The sequence below is a fragment of the Mchenga conophoros genome, linkage group LG7, assembly GCF_057382185.1.
Source record: "Mchenga conophoros isolate Kocher_MC1m ecotype Shallow Benthic linkage group LG7, M_conophoros_male_GT1.1, whole genome shotgun sequence".
NCBI classification, from domain to species: Eukaryota; Metazoa; Chordata; class Actinopteri; order Cichliformes; family Cichlidae; genus Mchenga; species Mchenga conophoros.
The window spans coordinates 7921112-7944105 of NC_140532.1; the positions used below are offsets into that span (position 1 = coordinate 7921112).

The 22994-nt window shown below is 39.7% G+C and overlaps 1 protein-coding gene across 1 annotated transcript in view; it reads left to right on the forward strand.

Annotated features, from left to right (window-relative positions):
- Positions 1-22994, forward strand: part of znf469 (zinc finger protein 469) — a 208564-nt gene that overhangs the window by 34517 nt on the left and 151053 nt on the right. The window contains exon 2 of the mRNA XM_085281812.1: positions 10474-10514. The gene's annotated coding sequence lies outside the window, so the exon portion shown is untranslated. The remainder of the gene's footprint in view (positions 1-10473; positions 10515-22994) is intronic.

Genomic DNA, 22994 nt, shown 5'->3' on the forward strand with positions numbered 1-22994 from the left:
AAAAATCTCATTAACATTAAAAATGTCTTTTGTAAGAGTAAGTTGGCCAAGAGGACAGCAGAAATGGCAGCAAATAGGACAATAGTTCTGTAAAAATATTTTAAGTGAGGATAAAGGACCGGATTGGTTATAATGTAAGTACAATAACACAGAGCTGTAAAGATACTTGAAAAAACAGATAATTTTTTAATTCTATATATAATCCCTTTGTAAACGCTGTTCACCGAAGTCTATTTACCAACATACATAAAGATATTACACATAAAAAAAATACACGGAAACATTGGAAATCAGTTTTTGGCAGGCAATCACTTTTTGGCACAACACCGGCGGCCGCCTCGGTCTCTCCTCCTCTTGCCTCCCCTTTCCCTTATCCCCCTGCTGGCCTCCACCACTTGCTGATGTTGCTAAATCTGTGGAAGCTATGCCATAGCTACCGCCAAACAATTCAGTTATTTTTACACATTTGGCAGCGTCTGCCTGAAGCGCTTGTTTCTTTTTGGCCCTAATTTTTTCTGCACCTCCTTTCCTTTTTTTGTTCTCCATTTTCTTTTTCTTTTTTTTTTTGCCTGTCCCGTTTGGCTCTTTTGCCATCAGAATTGTTGTCTAAAGGCAAAGAAAGATGCCCAACGGATTTACTTTACCAAACTGACCATCCCAGCCTTGCCGTAATGGTCTATTTGATTCACCTTTTATTGTTCATTTTATTTTCACTTACTGAATACGGGACAGACTTGACTGGGGGAAAGAAGGGGAGAAAGAAAGAGGGAAAGAGAAACAGCTGAGAAGAGGGACGGGGGAGAAGGGCAAAAGACAAAAACCAACAGAATGAGCAGAAAAAAAAAGAAGAAAAAAAAATGCATATATCAATCACCTGGGTCACCTGCTGAGAAAGAAAAAAGAAAACAAGCAGAAGAGACCAAGAGTAATAGAATAAACAACATCACAATGATATATGGGAATATGACAGTAAATACTAGTCAAGTCAAGTCAAGTCAAGTTTATTTATAGAGCACATTTAAAAACAACCAAGGCTGACCAAAGTGCTGTACAGTAAATACAGATAAAAATACAATAGAACACAATTTCGTAAAACACCTCGCTGATCAAATAAAAAATAAATAAACAAATAAATTAAACCTTTCTAAAAGCCAATGAAAAGAGGTGAGTTTTAAGAGCAGTTTTAAAAGTTTCTAGGCTTTTGGAGAATCTGACGTGAGGAGGTAAACTGTTCCACAGTCTGGGTGCAGCCACAGCAAACGCCCTCTCTCCCTTTGTCTTTAATTTATACCTGGGAACATCTAAAAGCATCAGATCGGCTGACCTCAAAGATCTCCTGGGGCAATAAGTACTAAGGAGTTCTGACAGGTAAGAAGGTGCAGTGCCATTTAAAACCTTAAAAGCCAGCAGTAAGATTTTAAAATCAATCCTAAAAGCAACTGGGAGCCAGTGGAGAGAGCAGAGAACCGGAGTGATGTGGTCTCTTTTTTTTGAACCGGTCAACAGGCGAGCGGCAGCGTTCTGCACCAGTTGAAGGCGATGTAGACAGGAACGATCTAGGCCGGCATAGAGGGAATTACAGTAGTCCAGCCGTGAAGTAATAAAAGCATGGACCACTCTTTCTAGATCGTTCCTGCAAAGGTAAGACTTGACTTTGGCTAAAATCCGTAAATGATAAAAAGATCCCTTAACTACAGAGCTGATTTGTTTATCAAGTTTAAAAGCATTGTCAAAAATAACTCCAAGACTCTTAATGGAAGAAGTGCAATCGGAGGTTAGGGGTCCCAAAAAGTCAAGAGAGAAGTTGGGATCTTTAGGAAGCCCAAACACAATGACTTCAGTTTTGCTTTCATTAAGGTGTAAGAAGTTAAGAGTCATCCAAGTCTTAATGTCAGACAAGCTAAATATTAAACATTATTGTGCAGCACATAAGATCAACAGAACACAGTGTGCTTTGAAGTAGGAGCCAAAAAGGGTGTAGTTTGTGGGTGTGATCACCCGTGTGTACACCTGTGAGCATGGACGCGCTTGTTTTTTTTTTTTCTTCTCCATTTTCTTTAGTTCGTCTATAAGATTGCTAAACAAGGGGGGAGGGTGCATCCGACCTCCTCGGCTGTAATTGGTCCAGCCCAGAGTCGATCATGACCAATTGGCCAATCCAACACCTTTCATTATTTATACCCTTCCAAAAAAAAAAAAAAAAAATCGATCGGCCCATAAAAACCAAAAATCGCCAGTGGCCCTCCGGGCAAATGCCCGGTATGCCCGATGGCCAGTCCAGCTATGAGTGAAGCTGCTATTTATTAACTGTAGATTAGATTAGTAATTTGTTCTGACTCACGTCTTTGACTTATCATCTGGATTGCAGTTGAATGATGGAAGCTCGAATAATTGAATCTAGAAGAATGCTGTTGGAAAAACACAGTTAAAAACATGTCAGAAACTTACTTGTTGCTAGTATCCTTATGTGAACTTCATGGCGTAAATCCACAGTCATGATCATCATCCAGAGACAGATGCTGATCTCATTTTCCCATAAACCTTCTGTCAAGATTGTAGTCTGTAGAGAGATTGTTTAATGAGCTATATCAAAGGCAAAATAACATTTGTAAAAAAACTTCTTTTAGCCTGAGAGTGAATAATAAGCTCTTTATCGTGATTAACATGAATTACTTGGTGAAACAACTAAAATGTGGTCTTTCTACAAAACACGTAGTTTTTATAAAGGTTTTCTTATCTACCAGAAACTTTTTTTTCAATGTGTTTGCAATTATATTTCTATGCTTTAAAGAAATACTTGAACTTGAAGCAGTGTTAAACATTTGCGGGTCACCACTAGGTCTTGGAATGGTATTTTTAATGCAGGTGGAACTGCAGAATCTGATGAATAATAACAATAAAAAGCTGGAGTCTAACCTAATTAGAAACAGGAATAACAATAATTCATACTGGTTTAGTCATTATTGCAGCAAGTTGCAGAACTGGAATTATCCAGTTGGATTTTTTTTTTCCGACTTAGAGCTAACTTAAAGAGCATGTGGTTGTTACCTTGGCTTTTTCCCCTTCAGTCTGATACGCATCACAGGTATTTGTGACAATGATCTAAAAGGGACAATATTTATGCCCTGAGCTATGACGTCTTGGTAATATTTCAGGCTATGCGCACACAGTAATACCTTAAGTAAAACCTTAGCTTATTGAGTTAACATTGATGGCATTACTCCTGCTTTTGTTGTTACTTTTGTAACACAAAGTCCTAAAACTGTTGCTAGGATGACACTTGTTCTGGGCTTTGAGTGTAAAGACTCAGTGTTTGTGTGCTTTTGTGTGTACATGAGAGAATAGATGGATAGCATTAAAAGCAAAGAGCATCTGGGTGTGCCAGAAAAAAATGTGGAGTTAATTAAAAAACTTTCTCAGTGAACTATGGTCTGCTTTTCATTTTCAGTTTAAATCCACTATCTGTCACCTTACTGTCTTGATATAAACCTGTGAGTAAAACCAACTGTCACAGTTGTGCCCTGGAAGTACAGACAGCTACCACTCATTACCTTTGGATCCTAAGCAAGAACCATTTGCTTCTCTCCATAAAAGCTGGTAAACACCGCCATCATTTCCTTCCCTGTAAATATTAATTCTCTACATGTGTGGTCTAAGGTTGGGAAACACATCAATAATCTTTTGTTTGCAGCTATGTCTAAGTAGCAGAAGGCTCGTGTCACGTGACTCGCGGCTGCAAAGACAGTTGATAAGAAAATGAACATGATGTGAGATCTGCTAACTTGTTGATATGAATTTTTGTGAAAATGCATTTGTCTCCATTCTGCAGCTTAGAGACAGAAATTCTCTCATTGTTTAGAAAAGTTATCAACCAACTCTTGTGTTTCTGCTCTGTAGTCGTATAGAGAGCACAGACATCTGAAAAGATTCTTGATACTGAGATTTTCACCACATGCAGAAATGTGGTATACTCATTCAACGCCAGAAGAGTTGGAATTTGAGATAGACTGGAAACCTCCTTCCATATAAACAGCACATGGCTCCACTAGATGTGTGAAAACATTCAATTGACCATCCAAGGCAGTATTTGATCTATAAAAAGCCTGGCAATAACTACAGACAAATGAGAGAAGAAAGGCAGTGATTGAGTATAAAGATTGCAAAAGGGTCTGAAAATACCAGAATTAGAATTTACAAAGAAGCACGCAGCCAAGAAACCAAGAACTACTATTACCTTCTCAACACTCGTGAGTTCGGGTCTCATGTCAGCACTGCAAAATTGGTCTACACCAACAACCAAATCGAAGAAATGCGCCTTGGTGTTTGTGGTTCTCAGTGTTTGTAATGGAAAATGACATCACAGAAAATGTAACCTTATGTAACCTTGATTCTTGTTTTTTGTTAACCCCAGTCCCCACTTGAAACATTTTCTGCCATTATCGTTCTGGTAAAGATTAGCATTAACCAAGATAGTGAATCTATGTTGACTGAAATAACATTAATGCAGCTTTTGTTGGCATATTACATACTTTTGACAGAGAACTGAATGACAAGATGTAAAAAGATGCCATGTGTGTATTTCAGTTACGATATTATAGTCCATGTACACATAACATTAATATTACTTGTCTTTGCGCTTCTTAGTCAATGTTTCTGCGTGATGTGATTACCCTGATATTGACTCATATGCACCCACAATTTTCATCTTCAGTCTGACATTGTGCCAACTCTATTTCCACTAAGAAGCGGAATCACTTTTTCTTATGAATCACTGAAGACCAGACTGCATTACGTTCATGTAAACATACTGATTGTGCTGAGGTTTTAAAAGTAGAGCAGAGTGAAGGGAAACCAGCTCAGCATTTAGTGGCAAAAACTTCAGTGAATCAAAAACAAACAAGCACCTTGGACTGTTTTGAGGCCTCAGCATTAGTGTTTTGGCCACCACAGTGTTGGTGTCTTTGGAGCCAGAGGTGACCATATTTAGATGGGAGGTATAAAAGCAAGTAGGAGTGTCGTGAGCCAAAGTTGGTGAGTAAGGTTTTGGACTCTAAAGCACAATCCAACAACTGACAGTGTACCTTTCAACCTATCCACAGTAGTCTCAAAGTAAGCACCAATGGCTGGGGAAATAACTAGAATTTTTCTGGGCTCAGTTCAAGAAGCTATTTTGTTGGGAGCGTAGAGGTCAGTAGAAACCAGAGCTATTGTGAGGTTGCATGGCAGGAGGGGAATTGACTGAGCAGGCTTCCCCGGAGAGATCGGACTGGTGGAGGGTTTTACAGCAGACAAAAACTTCCTCATATTCCTTCACAGAGAGTGTAGAACAGCTTTGAATCCTGGGGAAGACTTTCATTGGAGGCAGATAGGATTCCAGTTTAGAAGAAGCTTCAAAGATAGAAAAGAAGAAGTATTATGCATATTTATTAGCATAAATAGTTAAACACACTGAGCTGATTACCACACTCAGTGAAGACAGTCTGGCATAGAGTTGTGGCTCATCATGGTCCTGGGAAGGCTCCACTACCAGGCAGAGCTGCCCAAACCAGTTGGAAGGCAACAGTTGTCAGCCAAGTTATCAGCCATGAAAGGCAACTTTGGTTAACATATACTATACATTTGCTAACTATGTAGAACTATGTTATTAGTATAAAATACTAGAATTTCTCTCACCAAAACTGAAGCACAGATGACTTGGCTGGTCAGAAAATCCCACGGCAGTTTTAATGGGAGTCTGTGGGGTGTGAATTGGAACCAGAAGCATGTGGATGATGCACTTTCTGGTAGTGGCCACATGATTCACCACTCATTTTCTCAGTTTCTGTTTATCGGAAACGAAATGTTAGTACATGGTGTGTGTTTTAAATCTTCTCACATTATGACGCCTCTGAAACTGTCTAGGGAATTTCATGATCATACTTTACATGCCATGTAAGTTAGAGGGAAGTTTTCTCCTTCATGTTATGTCAGTCCCACACAAATGATGATTGTATTGGAAAATTATTATTTGTTTCACAAAAAATAAGCCACAGTGCAAAAGCAGTCTGTGAAAAAGTCAATCCTTACTGTTTCCATAGGAATCAAGAACATAAACTGATAATCAAGCGTACTTGATTAACTGATCATCAGCACATTTGACCACCTCTAAAAGCACATGTTTTTGCAATTCAGGTGCCTGTTAACTCAATGCTGAGGAGGAAAGACATCGTCAGTGAACATAAAAAAGCAGTTGTCTTCTCCTCATCTGTTTGGGAAAGGTTTTAAGGTCATTTCCAAACAATTTGATATCCATCATCATGCAGAGAGAAAGATTATTCACAAGTGGAATATATTCAAGCAACCATGAACTCCAAAATATTTTAGAGTCCAATGTAAGGCCATCTGTCTGACAGCTAAAGCTTGGCTGAAACTGGGTCATGAAACAGGATAATGATCACAGCAGCAAATCTGCAACGGAATTGCTGAAAGAAAAGAATCTAAAGGTGATTCTGTGAGCTAATGGGACCGAGGTGTGCTTAGTTTTTAATAGGACTACTTTTTGTTAAAGATATAATGGTGCTCAGTAATATGTCATGTATTTGTCAACGATCCTCTTTGGTTTAATTGACATAATTTTAAGACTAGATCATTCTTACCCCTCAGCCATAAAAGGCTGATTTTGACATTTTGGTCACCCCACTGTGGGGGTGAGTGGGCAGATGGCGTGGATACCCAAGTTTGTGAACTTGATAAGTCAAGAAAGATATCGCCTATGATTTTCAAACTAATACCATAACTATATCAATTAAAAAACTCAGAGTTTGAATTTCAGTGACCTTAACCTCAAGGTAAAGGTCAGAGGTCAAGTTTTATGAAAATTTTATGACTGAGAAGAATTCAAGAAGGAAGTTACATAGGATTTTCACATTTATATGATAGGTGCATCTACTAGGAGGCTGAGGGGTAGCACTGGTTGCCCCCAGTATTTTTTAATCACATCCTGAAGACATGAGAATTAACAGAGGGTGTCCTTTATTTTTACCATAATATAGGCCATTATTTTGGTTCCTTTCAGAGATCTTTAAAACCTTCCCAGAGTGCCAGTGAAATGAGAAATGTGCTGTTGATGGTGGCAGCCAGTTGCATGTAGAGCTAAAAGCTTGTTGACACATATGGTTTATTTCTCTGTGGCGATGGATTGTAAATCAATTTGCCCGTGTCATGCTTGTGTGGTATGCTCATTATCATTTATTTTTGTTTGCATCCAACTGCTGCACATATCATGGGGATTCTCATCAGTGTGACACTGACTCATTCCTCTTAGCAACCTGTGGTTTATGTTAGTGAGAATGGCAGCACTGGTGTCAGGGTGTGGGTTGGGAAGCCAAGCAGAGAAGACTGGCTTGTGTGTGGCTGTATGGTTGTGATAAAATTCTGAAACCAGGAGCACAACACTGGAGAGGGAGAGTAGCAACAGCAGCGCAACAGCCAACCATTCTGCCAATCACGATGTCTCACTCACTCCTGGAAACAAGTCTTTTCCATTCTTTATTAGATTTAATTTATACTTTTTGCAACGTATTGAACAACACAGGTTCATGATATTGTGCATGCTTTGGCACCGGGAGGAAAGAGACGGAGAACTTAAGGGGGCTAACCAAATAAAAGTGCTGCAAACAGAATGAAGGCAGCAAAAAGGCTGTACCGACCTCATGCTTTTATTACTGTGCCAGAAAACTGTCTCGATCCAACGAGAGACCATTTCTCATTCAATTACGTGTTCCATGTGTGCGTTCCAAAGCTTCATCCACAGCGAGCAAGCCCAGTCTTTCACACACATCCTCATCTCCAACACTCAGTCCTGTTGCCTGTCAAAACAGGATTGCAAAGGGTTTGTCCGGCACGTGTGTGCATCCATGTTCTGCTGCATCTGTACAATGTACGTGTGATCAGTGTATTGAAAGTGTGTTTCTCAAAACATACAGTTAAGCATGTGCCCGTTCTTTGGCCTCTCTACATCTGACTGCTCTGACTATTAACTACAGATTTCCCAACGCCGTAAATCAGTGGAATGTGTGCAGGTGTTTGTGGCACATATCCCAATGCAATTGTAAAAAGTATAAAGTTTGTCTGGAATAAGCAAAAATCAAGCACAGAAGTTCATTAACAGCTTGCTTTAAAGTTCAGAATCATAGTAAATCTGGAATAAAAGGGTTTCACAGGTTTTGTGGCTCTAATTTACTTTATTTTTCTTAAGGGTATATGTAAGTGCAGGTAAACACATGTACCGTTGTGATCTGGAAAGCCAATTTGATTGTCATGGCATGCCTGCACCAAACAGCAATGTGTTTGGATACAGATGTCTGCCTGTAGACAGATTTACTATTGCAGTGGATTAACCAAATTGCAGTGGTGGAAATATATTCAGGCAATTTAATAACTAAGAATCATGGTAATGTCAAACACAACTGTGAGGTTATAACACTTCTGACATTTGTTTTCCAAATAGTAAAAATCCGCTCAAGTCCATTTAGGTCTGTAGCACACACCCAGGATCATCCAAGATAAGAGTCCTGGAGCAGAGGGACATCTCCGACATCGATATTACACAATCATTCATTAAAGAGTAAACAGTAACTGAGACAGCCTGAATTCACAGGAGAACTGTAGCAAGTTCTCCAGGATGGTTGGAATGACCTACTTGCTAACGATACTGTGCAAGTGCACTTAGGGAAACTAGTGATGATGCAAAGCAGTCGCATCAAATATTACTTTAATTTTGCATTGTTTTTTTTTTCTGTTCACTACATTTTGTTAGCCATTAATCGCTAAATCAGAGCTAAAATTGTTTTTGACTGCATCACTTTACTAACGGGCCATAAATCTCTTGCACTGGAGGAGTCAAAACTTGCTCTGAGGTGTCTGAAATTGTCGATGCTGCTGATTTACTTGTTGTTTTACATCGTGTCTACGGCTACTGACTGTAAAGTAGATTGGCTCAAAGGGGCAAAAGAGATTTACCCCGCTGATGCTTTTATTGCCAGACATCTTCTGAATCTCTATAATTTACACTAGGGCTGCCACGATTTGTCGACTAGTCACGATTACGTCGACTATCAAAATCGTCGACGACTGATTTAATAGTCGACGTGTCGTTTGAAGCTTTGTAAGATCGCAAAAGACGCAGGAATAATAGCAGGATTTAAGAGTGTAATAACGGACTGAAACAGAAGATGGCAGCACAGCATGTACAAGGATGCCAGCTGCCGTTAAACCCCGAAGAAGAAGAAGCAGCTGTGTCCCAGAATTCATAGCGCGGCCCAGCTTAGTTTCCAACAATGGCGGTAGCTAGTTAGTTTTAATATTACTCTTATTATTCTTTCTGGGTCACAAAATAAACGTTTAACATATTTTCAGGCGAGAATGTAGCTGTGTAAACCTCAAATATCGGCTCAGTTTATCAGGACACCACATATTTTCAAAAGCGCTCCGACGTTTTCGGAGACGTCTGTTACCCACTAGCTCGATAGCTAGCCGGGGGCTAGGTCACTAGCGCCGTGAGAACACCGGACTCCCGGCAAATTGTTTTCAAACCCACCGCCGTCTTTCGCGACTCAGGTTAAATATATATTGAGTCACTTAGATAAATTAAAAATGTTGTTGTTTGGCTTTTTTTTTTTTGTATTTTATTTGTTCCTGAGTAAATCGGTTTGGCTGAGATTAAAGTTATAGTTTTTACACAGCTGAATAAACGTCAAGCAGACAGCTGATTATCAGAAGTGTGAGATGCTGGAGAATATACTCCAGTGTCCTGTTATATTTTAGATAGCAAGGAGTTTATTAAACTTTACCGAAACAATCTGCAAATTTCATTAAAATTGAATAAACTATCATCTTGTCTTTATTTTTAGTTAGCACCTTAAAAGCTTAAAGCTGTAAGCTAATGATAGTTATATAAGAGCAGATGCTGCTGGTGCAATAAGCTGTAGTTTTACATCCAGTGGATGATGATCTGATTAGTCGACTAATCGCATAAATAATCGGTGACTAGTCGACTATCAAAATAATCGTTTGTGGCAGCCCTAATTTACACATTGATATTGCACTTGGAAAAAAATATATGAATCTTTGTTGCAAAGTACTTTCTATGCACTTTGCACCTTTTGTCCGCATGCACATGAAACTCTTTTTGAGATAAGAGATATGACATAGTTTGATCTGGGCAGGAAAATGAGCCCAGGAGGACTGAAGCTTTATCACTCTTATTAAAAGGAAAAAAATGATACCACCATCTTGTGTGTAGACCAGTATTCACAGTATTCTTCACAGTAAATCTCAGCTCATTGTGCATGTGTATCAGTAATGGATGAGGTTAATCGCACTTTATAGCTGCTGAACTCACTGCAGAGTTCTGTGAATGGCCCGAGGTTGACCTACTGCAGATGTAGTCGATGTCTACATCTGCATAACATATTTTCTTTTTGTGTTCCCCAGGTTGCAGTTTTGATCTTTGCTGAAGACTCAAGACCACACAGGTAAATGAAATAAAGCAGATATAGGCTTATACTTCTATATTCAACCTCTGTCGTTATCATTTCTTCAATCTCCTCCTGTCCACTAACACAGTGTTTTCATTCAAACCTGTGATTTCAAGCTCTTATTATTTACTTACATACATGCAAGGGGGCTTCACTTTGTTAGCTATGACACATGTTTTGCTTTCAAGAGCTAGCACTGTATATTTATGCATGGATATAAGCTTTTCTTGTCTGTGTGGTGCACAAATGATAAGTGAGCAGTCAGTGGTCTGGTTTTAGTGCAGCTGAATCAGGCCTGTAAACAGAGCAGGGCGTGCTGCAGCAGGCTAATAAAACAGAGACTGTCCCACTTTCTGCCACTTTGATCCACATTGCAGGCCCTGCTGGACTTCAGCTTGCCTCAGTGTCTCAGACGTCTTCACTGACCGCACCTATCCACTTCACCCTCAAAGCTAATTATGGTTATGCTCTATAAACTTTATTCCTGTTTTCTGCAAGACAGAGCAAGACATTAACCAGAATATTATTGATGTTTAATCTACTACTCATGGCTTGTGTGTTTTGATATGTGGCTGTTTGTAAGCATGCATACACAGTGTGACTCAGGGCAGGCATGCTTGCCTAAGCGAGCGTGTATAGTGAAAGGGTCTTGTTTAGAAAAGTGAGTGAGCCCTGGAGGCTTGTCAGTTCCCATGTCTTTGTATTAGAGCAGTTCATAAGGCCTTTCTGCCTTCCTAGAAAACGGGCATGTGTGCAGGCAGGCCAGGTGAGGTGAGGTGCAGGCAGCTGGTACTTCTGGACCTCTCTGTCTTGTAATGAGTCAGATTCTGCAGAATAGGATTAATCAAAATGAGAAGTTGTTTTTGGTTTGGTCTCCACTTTAACTGTGTGCAGTGTGATATCTTCTCAAAGACAAGTTACATCTAGCAGAGAATATCAGGCGCAGCCATGGTTTAGTGTAATGATGGGAAGTAGAGAAGGAGAAACGGAGAAAAGAGGAAGAGACAACAGAACAGACAGATAGAGGCTTAAGCACCTACTGATATGGAAGTTGCACTAAATCTGGCATGAAAGTTTTTGGCATTTGGACTGAGCCTGAGGAGAAGGATGTCAGGAGGGAGGGTAGGTGTGGGAGCAAGAGAGATGAGAAAGAGGTGTGGAGACAAGTCTGGGTCTGAGTGGAAACTTGAATGGAGGGGAAACTGGGCTGGAGGCCACTCAGCAGATCCACCTGAACCCTGCCAGAGCAATCAGCTATCAGAAGTTTAGAGAGGGAACCATTTACCCCCCCTAAGTAAATTCACTAGGGGTTTGTAGGGATTTGGCTTGCTTTTTGGGCTCTAATGCAGGGATATTTTGGTAAGTGAAGTCCTCTTGTTTTGAAGAGATGGTTCCAGAGCCTGTCTGCTTTTTAATGGGATCACAGCAGACACTCCAGGAACCACCGCCAGGTGAAGCGGTTCTGCTATCTACTTCCAGCTGTGTAAACACACACACAAACATACACACAGACAGACACACACACGCAAACTCTCCCACCCAGACACAGTCAGAGACATGTCCTGTCAGTTCTAATAAAATGCTTGCTGGCTCCCATAGAGGGAAACGCTCATAATCCCATTTTCTTTCAATGAAAAACAAAGCAGATTCTTTTGCTTTTGAGAAAGTGATTGGCCTTGTTAAAAACAATGAGTTGCTTGAAAGATGCAAACAAATTTAACAAGAGCTAGTGGTGTCTGTTCTCAAGCTGGGAATGTTCAAGGGAGCGTGACATTGTCCTTCCCCTCTCTCTTTTTCTCTCTTTCTTCGATATTTAATGTTATTTAGTGTTTCCTGCAAACGTTAATTTGTTTTCTGGGCTGTTTTCCTTCCCTCTAGGCTTTCAACTTTGTTTGCGGTTGATGAGGTGATATAGAAAACTCACATCTTTCTTGTTTTTTTTTCTTTCTTGAAATAATGGCACCAATGTGTATCCCTGGGAAGTGCATGCATCTGTTTGGGATGTTCGCTCTCTGTGATTGTAGGACTCTGTTTTACTTGGTCAGTATGACCTTTTGCACAGGTTTGTGCAATGAGGGAAGGAGGAAGCAGTGGCCAGGCAGTAGCTTTGCTGTTAAAGGCATTTAGACTTTAGAGCTCCATTGTTTATGTAACTAAGAGAAAGTCAAGACTCCCTTATGGCCCTTTTGAAAAGCAGATGCCGGAGATTTTTGCTGCTACATTTTATGGCTTATTTGCTACCAAGGAGATTCTGAGATATCTTAGGGGAGCACGTCTTTTCTCACATTTCTTCTGTCAGGCAAGAGCTGTGGAAGTTCTGAGACTAAGGAGGGGTTTGAGCTGTTAGTCTGACAATACTTATTTTTAATACTAGTCTGGCAATACTTTATTTTGTTATATTCTTTTAATATCTTATTCTGTCCAACAACTCCACCTTTTGTGAAATGTTTTTACCCTTTATCACCTTCACCTCTAAGATGGTTGATGCATAAAGGCCCTTTCGGCCGATTCAAACCTCCAACCGATTAAACACTAAAACATTCTCCAAACAGATTTTCCAGGACTGATGGTGATTGCTTCAATAAGTCATTTAGTTTCCTATTCAGCCTTGAGGATTTATTTTTCATTAAACAAGGAAAATATTCTTCTTAGTTGAGATAGTTCCATTGGCTAGAACCAATCACCACTCTAATATTAGTGGTACACCTACAAACATACACACACGCACAATCCATCACTGACAGCACTCTTGGTCTCTAAGCTGCCATGTTGATCCTCTGGAGCACAGCAGAAATGGTCATAAGCTCAGAGGAGCCATTGTATTGACAGAACTTTCATAACCACATAGTGTTACATAAGGCCCATGTCACAGATCTTGCACAGTGTGTGAGCATATTTTGTGTGTTATGTGCTCAGCCATGTGTTACATTTTAGCTGGAAGGTGCGATGTTTTAAATTATGACTAATCCACCATGCCTTGGAGCTACAAAAAGAAGGTCTAACTGAAGATGTCTGTCTAACAGAATCCTATGCCAGAAAAGGCAAACTAGTCTGAATAAGACCACAGTTATCCAGTTGTGTGTTTTTCCTGATGTGTGCCTAAAGTGTGACTAACCCTGTGGTGTTAAGGTTTGTTTTCTGCAGCCTGGGTAAGCTTTCATTAATAAGGAGACAGACATTTTTGCATTTGTGGAGAATTAGAATTTATTCCTAAGAGAAACTGGTTTGCACAATGGCATAATCTTTGGAAAACAAAGCAATTTTCTTGAATACCATCACGTCTAAATGCACAAACAATTACAAACGCTCTGCACTGGAGAGGTCACGGGAACACATTTGTCTCCTCAACATGGTCTAAAAGAATTTGATTTAGTTTTCCCTCTAGATGCTGTGTAGAAAACTTCATCGCTATTCAGTGTTGATGAATTCTGACTTCAGTGTTATTGTGGTACCCACAATCCTTTGTCAGGAGTGTGCATTTTGGACTGCAAAAGTCCACGTGTTTGCTGAGAGCCCAGCGTTATTGAAACTCCTGCCTCATCTGTTTGCTCAGCCGGATGACTCAGAGGTCTGCTGGGGTTCAGTCAGCTGCTGCCCCTCTGGATGTGCCACCAAGCTTTCAAACTTTCACTACTGTTGTGGCGTCTGCTCAGTCCACATATGTGAATCACTGTTGAGGTTTGTGTGAATTAAACGGGTTACGTCATACATAGATCACTTTCATCTGTTTTTTCATCTGTTTTATGTATGGCAGCAGAGAGACCTAATGTGCTGCACAGCACATGATATAGCTTAGTGTTAATGTGGTGTTGATACGTATGTGCATATTTATAGACTAGTATTCTGACTTGTAGGGTTTTATGTTGGGCAGGGTACGTATTGGTGTTGAGCCAAATGTTTCTGTAACACTACTGAAAGCTGGCATTTGTCCGATGTTTTCCTTGTATAGTTTGAGTCTGTGCTCTAGATTTATATAAAAAGTTTGAGAGTATTCTGTTGGATCTGCATTCAACATTCAATCAAAGTCAAATATTAAAATAAACAGCTGATGCTGATACGTTACAAAAGTAGTTCAACAAATCAAATGGCTGACAGATACATGATTTGTTAACCAGAATAAATAATTTCTTCAAATCTCTTCAAAGACTCACTGTTAATTCCAAATATTCTTGGAAATGTCAAAGAATACTAATCCATAGTTTTATGAACTTATTAGTTGTGCACTGTATGCATAAGGCACAGGTGTTTCTGTTTAAATATGCAGCACACACAATGTAAGCACATGATTTTAAAAGTGAACAAGTTACAAGTTACTGCTTACACCTCCTCCGGTGGCATTCGGGACTTCCGCAGTGATCGATTGGCTAAGTGGCCCACTAGCTTAGCATTGTGAGAGGCAGCTGAGTGATATATTGTGTGTGTAAAAGTGAAGGGCGTTAAGTGGAACACAACCCAACAGCAGTAAAGGCCGCAGTATATCTGGCAAGACGTGTCTTTTCTGCAGCATATCCATCCTTAGTCTAAGTTGAAGTATGTGTGTGTTTGCATGAGTGTGCATAGTCCCAATTCCCCAAGCGGGGTCTTACCTTACAGGGTAACCCCATGACCTGATTTATGTTTAGATTTTATTCCTTCTGTTATGCTGGATGCTTTTAACAGGAACTGTAAACCATTAAATCACCCAGTGAAATGCATGTCATATGAGACTTTCATTATAGGTCATACATTGAAAGCTGTACATTATTGGCTATTCAAAGTCCCCATGCTTTGAATGGCTTAAGGAGTGATTCTCAAAGAGAGAACCAAGCATGAACCGATGCATGTGCTTATTTATTTAAGTTTGTTTGTTTTAGAGCACACATATCCAACTATAAGAGTGTGAAAGAGGGAAAAAGTGGTAGCTTAATTTGGAGAAATAATCTGTTGCCTCGGTAATAGAGACTAATGTGGAATTAGGCAAGCATGCATTCATCTGGAATGCTTCAGCAGCAGCAATCAGCATGGAAAACACAATGATATGGAATTTCCCTGTCAAGCTTTCATTCATGTTCTTTTACACTGATTCTAATGTGGAAAAATGTGGAAGGGAAGCTTACTTGGGGAATATGAGGATTTAGACCTGGAAAATTATCTAACTTATCAAATATGAATGTTCTATAATGAGTTCACATTAACCTTAATATCCTCAGCAGTTTTAGGGCATGCTGAATGCTTTCCATTGAAAGTTCACGAAAAGAAACCTTGTTATGGCATTCACTTCCTCTAGTTCAGTGGTTCTCAAAGTAGGATCCAGGTACACCAATGGATTTCTCAGTTCTTGCTTGTAGTTCTTGTGTTCCTTAACCTGCACAGCTGCTGCAGCTTTCTTTAGCATTAAGATATAAAACTGTAGCCAGAGTTCCTGAAACGCAACCATAGCCTCAGTCATGATGGCCTGCTGCTAGCTAAACTGGAAATCAAATCACACATGAACAAAAGTTAAGTACCGGTACTAAGACAACATCAGACTATAAAATTAACACCTTATACTTTAATATGAAGAGCCCCATGAGGCTTTGCTCTTGCTGCTTTTTTTGCTACATTATCTCTGTGACATGAATTGTGGCACAATGATCGTTTCATGTTGAGTTTCCAGTATTGACTAGAGCCAAACTTTTTGTTGGAAAATAAAATTTGATTAATTGACCAGCCCTGTGCTGTGTTGTCAAATGAATATGTGTACAAGATGGGGATTGCCTCTGCTTTCACTTAAACAGCAGTCACTGATCATTTCCTTGGCTAAGTGAGTGAAGGCTGAAGCATTGGGAGAAGAAGAAAAATGAAAGGTCTATTCGTGTTTTTCTAAGAATCAGAGTTCTGGAGGGAACTTGTACACGTCCATTTACCCCTCCTGGACTGACCCTTCTGACTCTGAACTGTACCCCCCTTCATTGGGGCACTTTCACTGGTCAGCCACTATGTGGCCCCATGCTGGAACTTACTGGACGGCTTTATAAATGGACATCTCTTCACCAGCTTTCCATAACTTTCATGATTTTCATATCTGCTTCCTCTTCTTACTACCCATTGCTTCATCACCCTCTTCTCCACCCTCTGCCTCTTTGTGGGAAATACTCATACAGCATTGGGCCATCTATCAAACAGGCCATTAAAAAGAAATACAGAGACAGAGTGCACCTCTAACAGTAAAGCAATGAATCACTTAGTTTCTCATTACCGTGGGTTATTGTCAATAGAACTGTGGAAAAAGAAAATGTTATATGGACAACAGTCCAATGCTGTGAACGAACTCTTTATGCATACATTATTAAAGCAGCTCATAAATGCCTATGTGTTTTATTACTTTATTTTCCTAGGGTGTTTTCAATTTAGTTTGATCAAACTGCAACATGTCTGATTGATATTTGGATGTAGATTATACTTTTAGACAGCAAAAATGGACATGCAGTAAAACATTTAACATGTAAATCATACACCTTGAGCAATAAAAAGACCCATGTACTATAGTAAAAATTACCATTATATTATTTGGTTTTACACAGCTTACATAAAACAGCTACACCACCCAAAAGCCTTTGACAGCTGAGCAGAACTCAGGCACAAGCCATTTATAAATCTATAGTGATGAATCTTTGATTCATAAATTTGGGAAACAGCTTTGCCACAGCTATATTATTATTATTATTATTATTATTATTATTATTATTATTAGTAGTAGTAGTAGTAGTAGTAGTAGTAGTAGTAGTAGTAGTAGTAGTAGTAGTATTACAGAAGACCAGAGGTTCGAATTCCCTATCTGGCCACCTCTAGAGTTTGCATGTTCTTTCCAGGTACTCCAGTTTTCCCCGAATGGATGTCTGTCTACGACAAATTAGCAACCTGTCCAGTGTGTACCCTGCTTCTCGGCTCATGACAGCTCGAGATGGATAACAGTTTGTTCAATGACCTCTCCACCACGGCTTCAGATGTGTCCACTTTGCAGCCAATCAGAGACCCAGAGTTCCTGATAAATGTATTCATTCTGTTGGTGTCATCAGCTATGCTGCTCTCCCAGGAGACCACAACAAAGGTCACTGCACTTGCACAACAGAGTGATAAAACAGATCTCCAAAACACAAAACACAGCCTGCTCAACTCCATGTGTTCCAATTCAGCCTATTGTTGATGGGGATGCCCAGGTACTTGCATTCCTCCATCATATCAACATACCCTGTCCCAAGAAAGACTTAGTCCATGCAGCTATCCTCAGTGGATATCAACCATCTCACTGCTCTTATTCATATACAGAAGCAGATGATTTTTCCCAGACCACTGCACAAATCATCCAATAAGACAGAGTCATAGCAAATCTCACATACTCTGGACAGACAGACAGACAGATAAAAACAGAATATAAAACACAATAAACAGTAGGCAATCAAAAGAAAAAGGGGCAAACAAAACAAGATCCATTCACAGTGCAAGAGTTGTTACTACTATTGACTAAACTGAAATAAGCTGTTAATAAAAACTAGGTTAAGGAGAAGAAAGTAAATGTAGATGTGCATGTGCATTGAGCTAATAAAGGCTGTATCAAGAGTCTTGATTGTGGTTTGCAGAGAGTTATGCTTAAAACTCAGTGTCTCTCCTGCTTTCTGTGATGCATTGAAGGGCCTTATAGCCTAGGGTACAATAGAGTTCCTCAGTCAGTGGTCCAGGACAATGACAGTAGTCTGTTGGTAAACATGCTCTTCGGCCTCAGGAATACTTTGTGCAGAGGGTTCCTGTTGTTATCCATGATTGAAAGCATTTTATTGAGGGTTCTTTTCTCTGCCACTGATGTAAGGGGCTCCAGCTCCATGCCAACACCAGAGCATGCTCTCTTAACCAGTCAGTCCATCCCTATTCTTAATGCTGCCTCACCAGCAAACCACTGTGTAGAAGAGAACACTGGCAGCTACTGACTGGTAGAACATCGGCAGGCATTTATTGCAGATTTAAATGAACTCAGTCTTCTTGTGAAGTACATCCTGCTCTGTCCCTTCCTATAAAGTACACCTGTATTAGCTGACCGGTCCAGTTTGTTTTTCCCAACATTTCTCCTTCAACAGCAGTGGCTGAATTACCTTAAACACACTAAAGAAATCAAAGAGGTGCACATCACCATGCAGCCTACTGTCTACATGGGAATAGACAGATATAATCATCTACATGCTGTCTGCAGCATGTAGATGATTATATCACCTGCTCCCAGTTTTTTGTTGATATGTGGATTCCAGGAGTTCAAGATATTTTTTTTTTAACCTACGGCCTCTGGTGGGCCAAGATTCAGTTCTTTAGCAACCTTATCATAAGTAATATGAAGGCAACTAGTCATTAGCCGTTAAGCTCTGATGGTGTCAACTTCTTTGATACAGGAAACCGACAGGATGTTTTCCTCAATGCCGATATCTCCTCAACGCCAAGTTGTAGAAGGCAAATCTTAAACTTGAAAGCCAGGTCAGAGCTGTTGTAAGATCTAGCTTTTTTCATTTGAGGGAATTAGCCAAAATAAAGCCCATCTTATCGAAACAGCATTTTGAGACAGTAATCCACGCCTTTGTTACTTCTAGGCTGGATTATTGTAACGCACTTTATTTTGGGGTTAGTGATGCGTCCATTAGGCGGCTGCAGGTTGTGCAAAATGCTGCAGCACGTCTTTTAACTGGAACAAAAAAGTTTGAGCACATTACCCCAATTTTAATTTCACTCCACTGGCTACCTGTACATTTTAGGATTGTTTTTAAAATTCTCTTATTTGCTTTTAAATCTCTTAATGGCCTAAGCCAGTGCTCTAAGCCTGTACATCATAATGTTCTAAAATCTTGTGTTCTACATCCTGGTAGCAGGAATGGACAGTTTATATTTCCTCCTTTTAGCTCTTTCCCTCGCTCCAGCTCTGCAGCTCCATCAGCTCCATCAGCTCCATAGGTTTAGCAGCATCAGTTGGTGCTGTGTGTAAACAGTGCATTGGCAAAAAGAAAAGGGTGTATAGAGTAAAAAAAGTTATTAGTGATTTACAATATTTGAGTATTGTAAGTGATGAGGACAGGAGTAAAAAACAATAAATCACTGCCAGTTTTATCCCTATCCATTTCCTGCACTAGATCTTGCTTATGACATTGATATCACTTGAACTGTCATGCCAATATAATAATACACCAAAAGAGATTTATTTTGAAGCTATTTTCTACCTTCCTTTCACTTTTTACTCATCTCTTCTGCCATGTTGACTGAAATTGAATAGCAATGGAAAACAAACAGTGCTGGTGCGGGTGGGATTCTGTCTTTGGGGATTAAAGTGTTACATTTTTGCTCCAAGTGTCACTACACTGACTGCTTCAGTGCATAATGCCTTTATTTATTTCATTTCATTTTATTTATTTTTAAAGTGACAGTAATTTCTTTATAACCCCACTAATCAGAAGGTCGGTGGTTCGATCCCAGGCTGCCTCCTGGCTGCATGCCAAATATCCTTGGGCAAGATACTAACCCCATGTTTGCCTACTGGTGGTGGTCAGAGGGCCTGGTGGTGCCAGTGTCCGGCAGCCTCGCCTCTGTCAGTGCGCCCCAGGGCAGCTGTGGCTACAATGTAGCTTGCCATCGCCAGTGTGTGAATGTGTGTGTGAATGGCTGAATGTAGTGTGAAGCGCTTTGGGGTCCATAGGGACTAGAAAAGCGCTATACAAATGCAGGCCATACTGGACACATATAACTGTTTGCACCCATACTCATCTGTGTCATAACTGAATGCACATGGTTTTAGGATTTGTAGCTTGGACTTCCCAATATAATTATCTCTGATGTTCCTTACAAAAACCTTTCTAAATTTGATTAGAAATAATAGAAAAAGAAACACGGTCCACTGGTGTTTGCTTACATTTCCATGGGTACATTTCTAATTTGGAATTATTTCAGACAAATAGAAGTTTAAACAAACAGGGCTTGAATTGTTGCCACAGCTAACTAACATCATATCAATGATGGTGGGACTAGAAAAGCGCTATACAAATGCAGGCCATTTACCATTTTTACCATATTTTTATACTCAGAATTACAGAAAGTTGAAAAAAACAAAACAAAAGAAAGAATAATTTCTGCAACAAGTGCAATCACATTTAACCATTCCTGACATTTTAGCTAGTCTCAGATGCTTATGCTTTACTTGAAACTGGGTGACCTGCAGCACTGCTCCACTTGTGGATCACTGTAGATTATGCTTTTTGCTTCGAGATGTAAACACAAGCCCCAGCCAATCAAATGGAATTTACACAACTGTTCCAGGGCAGTTACTAGCCAATCAGATTGCATGAAAACTGCTGTGATCCTAACTAGTGAAATTGGTTAGCAGTTGGTTAGTGTTGCTATGGCGATAACCCATATGAATGATGAAATGAATGAACTTCCTCAGAATATCATTCAGTCAATATTAGGGATGTTTGTCGCCACGTGTTTGATATCACATCACATGATTTGTGCTTTATGCTTTAGCTGTAAATATTACATAATACTTTTCTGGGTGCCACCACTGGAAGTTGTGTAGCGCTTTGTTTTTGTTCTCACTAATGTTTGGATTCACAGACCTAATGAATGAGGTGCAAGTTTTTTTTACATGATATTTAATTGTATCAAGCTACTAGAAATTGTGGCTACTACCGTGTTTGCCAAGGTTAGAGCAATAAGGATTATGACATTATGTCTGATGTTGTTCTTAATGTAATGACGTCATTACTCAGTGGTCACAAGGGATCTGTCTTCTTGGAATACTAAGGTGGATGTAACACTTTGTAAATAGTGCATCACTGCCCTGTTTCATTGCAGTACTGTTTGGGGAAAGTCCAACTATTGAGCTGATAAGAAGTGGTCAAGGTTCCCTCTAATTTTTGATGTGTCTGAGCGAACACACAAACTCCCTGAGCGGTCCCTTGGACCACTGTGAGCAACAGCAGACGTGTGCACTGTGGTCACGCCAGCATCGAATCCATCCAAGTTACATGGTTTATTAAAATAATCAAATTACAGCATTTACATTTATGATAGACTACTTTTAATTAACTGCTTTAGCCCACTTACAATGAAAATTTAAAAAAATCTTGTTCATGGCCTGTGTAGTATGTTAACACTATTGGAAGCAAAAATAACTTGAACTCCAATTTTGAAAACACAACTTTCTTTTCTTTTTTTTCTTCTTTTTTTTAAATGAAGCTCTGACTTGTATTATGAGTCTGTGGTCTGGGAGAGAGTCCTGTAACTCTCTGTCTGCAAAATACAGTAAATAATGACCAATGTTGGGCAATTAATTATATAGTTACTTCTTCAAAAAAGTAACTGAATTATGCAAGCAGCAAAGTTCTTTGCAGCTGTTTACCTAAAAATGCAGCCAAGGCGTTTTTTTAAATAAACATTTCAAACTATTTACAGAACAATCAGGTGTTCTGCATCAAATCTGATGCCACACCAATTATTTGTGCTACTCCAAAAAAGAATTTCTGTCCACTAAGGAGAACAACAGCCTGATACCTGCAGGCCTGACAACAGGAGATGTATCACTGCTGTAACACCTGTAACATTCAGCAGTCGCCTCATTGTTCTGACACACACAACAAAACTATTGACTACACTACACACTAATTACACAAGATTTGCGCTAAACGTCGCAAATCTCTCACATCTCAAAACACCGCCGTCACCCCTAAAACTTCCCCCTTCCTAAACAACTAAATGCCATGTTGCCATATCATTTTTTGATTGGTCGACATGGTACTTTTTTCGACGAATAGGAAAGGGTGGGTTTTTTGGTTCCACGGACGGAGAGTGCTTTAGAGCATTTTCCTTATAAAATGAAGTTTTTACCATTTCTTCCCGCAGTAAATATAAATTATAGTATTCAGGAAGAAAACCAAACATTGCATATCATTTTATCATAACTCTGGTTTTACGTGGCCGATCAACACAATTTAAAAACTGGTATAAAGTCCACACTTTTCCCGTCAATTGTTCCGTCTGTCCTGCTCACATCTCCAATGGTTGTACACGTTGTCATTAACGTGGCTTCACTCCACATCAACCATGCCACTTTGCTAGCTAAAACACCGGTGTCGACACATAAGGACGCTGTCATAGCCTGTCAACGTTGATTAGCTGCGTATATACGAATATGAATCGCGTGATTGGCTGGACTATGGGATAAAGTGGCATCGTTCTAATCCCATACGGGAGCAGCCAGTCACTTACTGACTAACACTGCAAAACAGAATCAGAGCTTAACAGAATTAAAGTTTTAATTTTAATTTTAATTCAGGTTGGATTTTTTTTTGTGCGCAACACAGTTTTTCTGTGCGCAGAGACCGTGCCAGCAGTGCGCAATTGTGCACGCGCGCAGCTTAGAGGGAACATTGGAAGTGGTATATCTTTGATTGTATTATCTTGTTTGGGCTCTTGCGTGGGACCTGAAGTCTT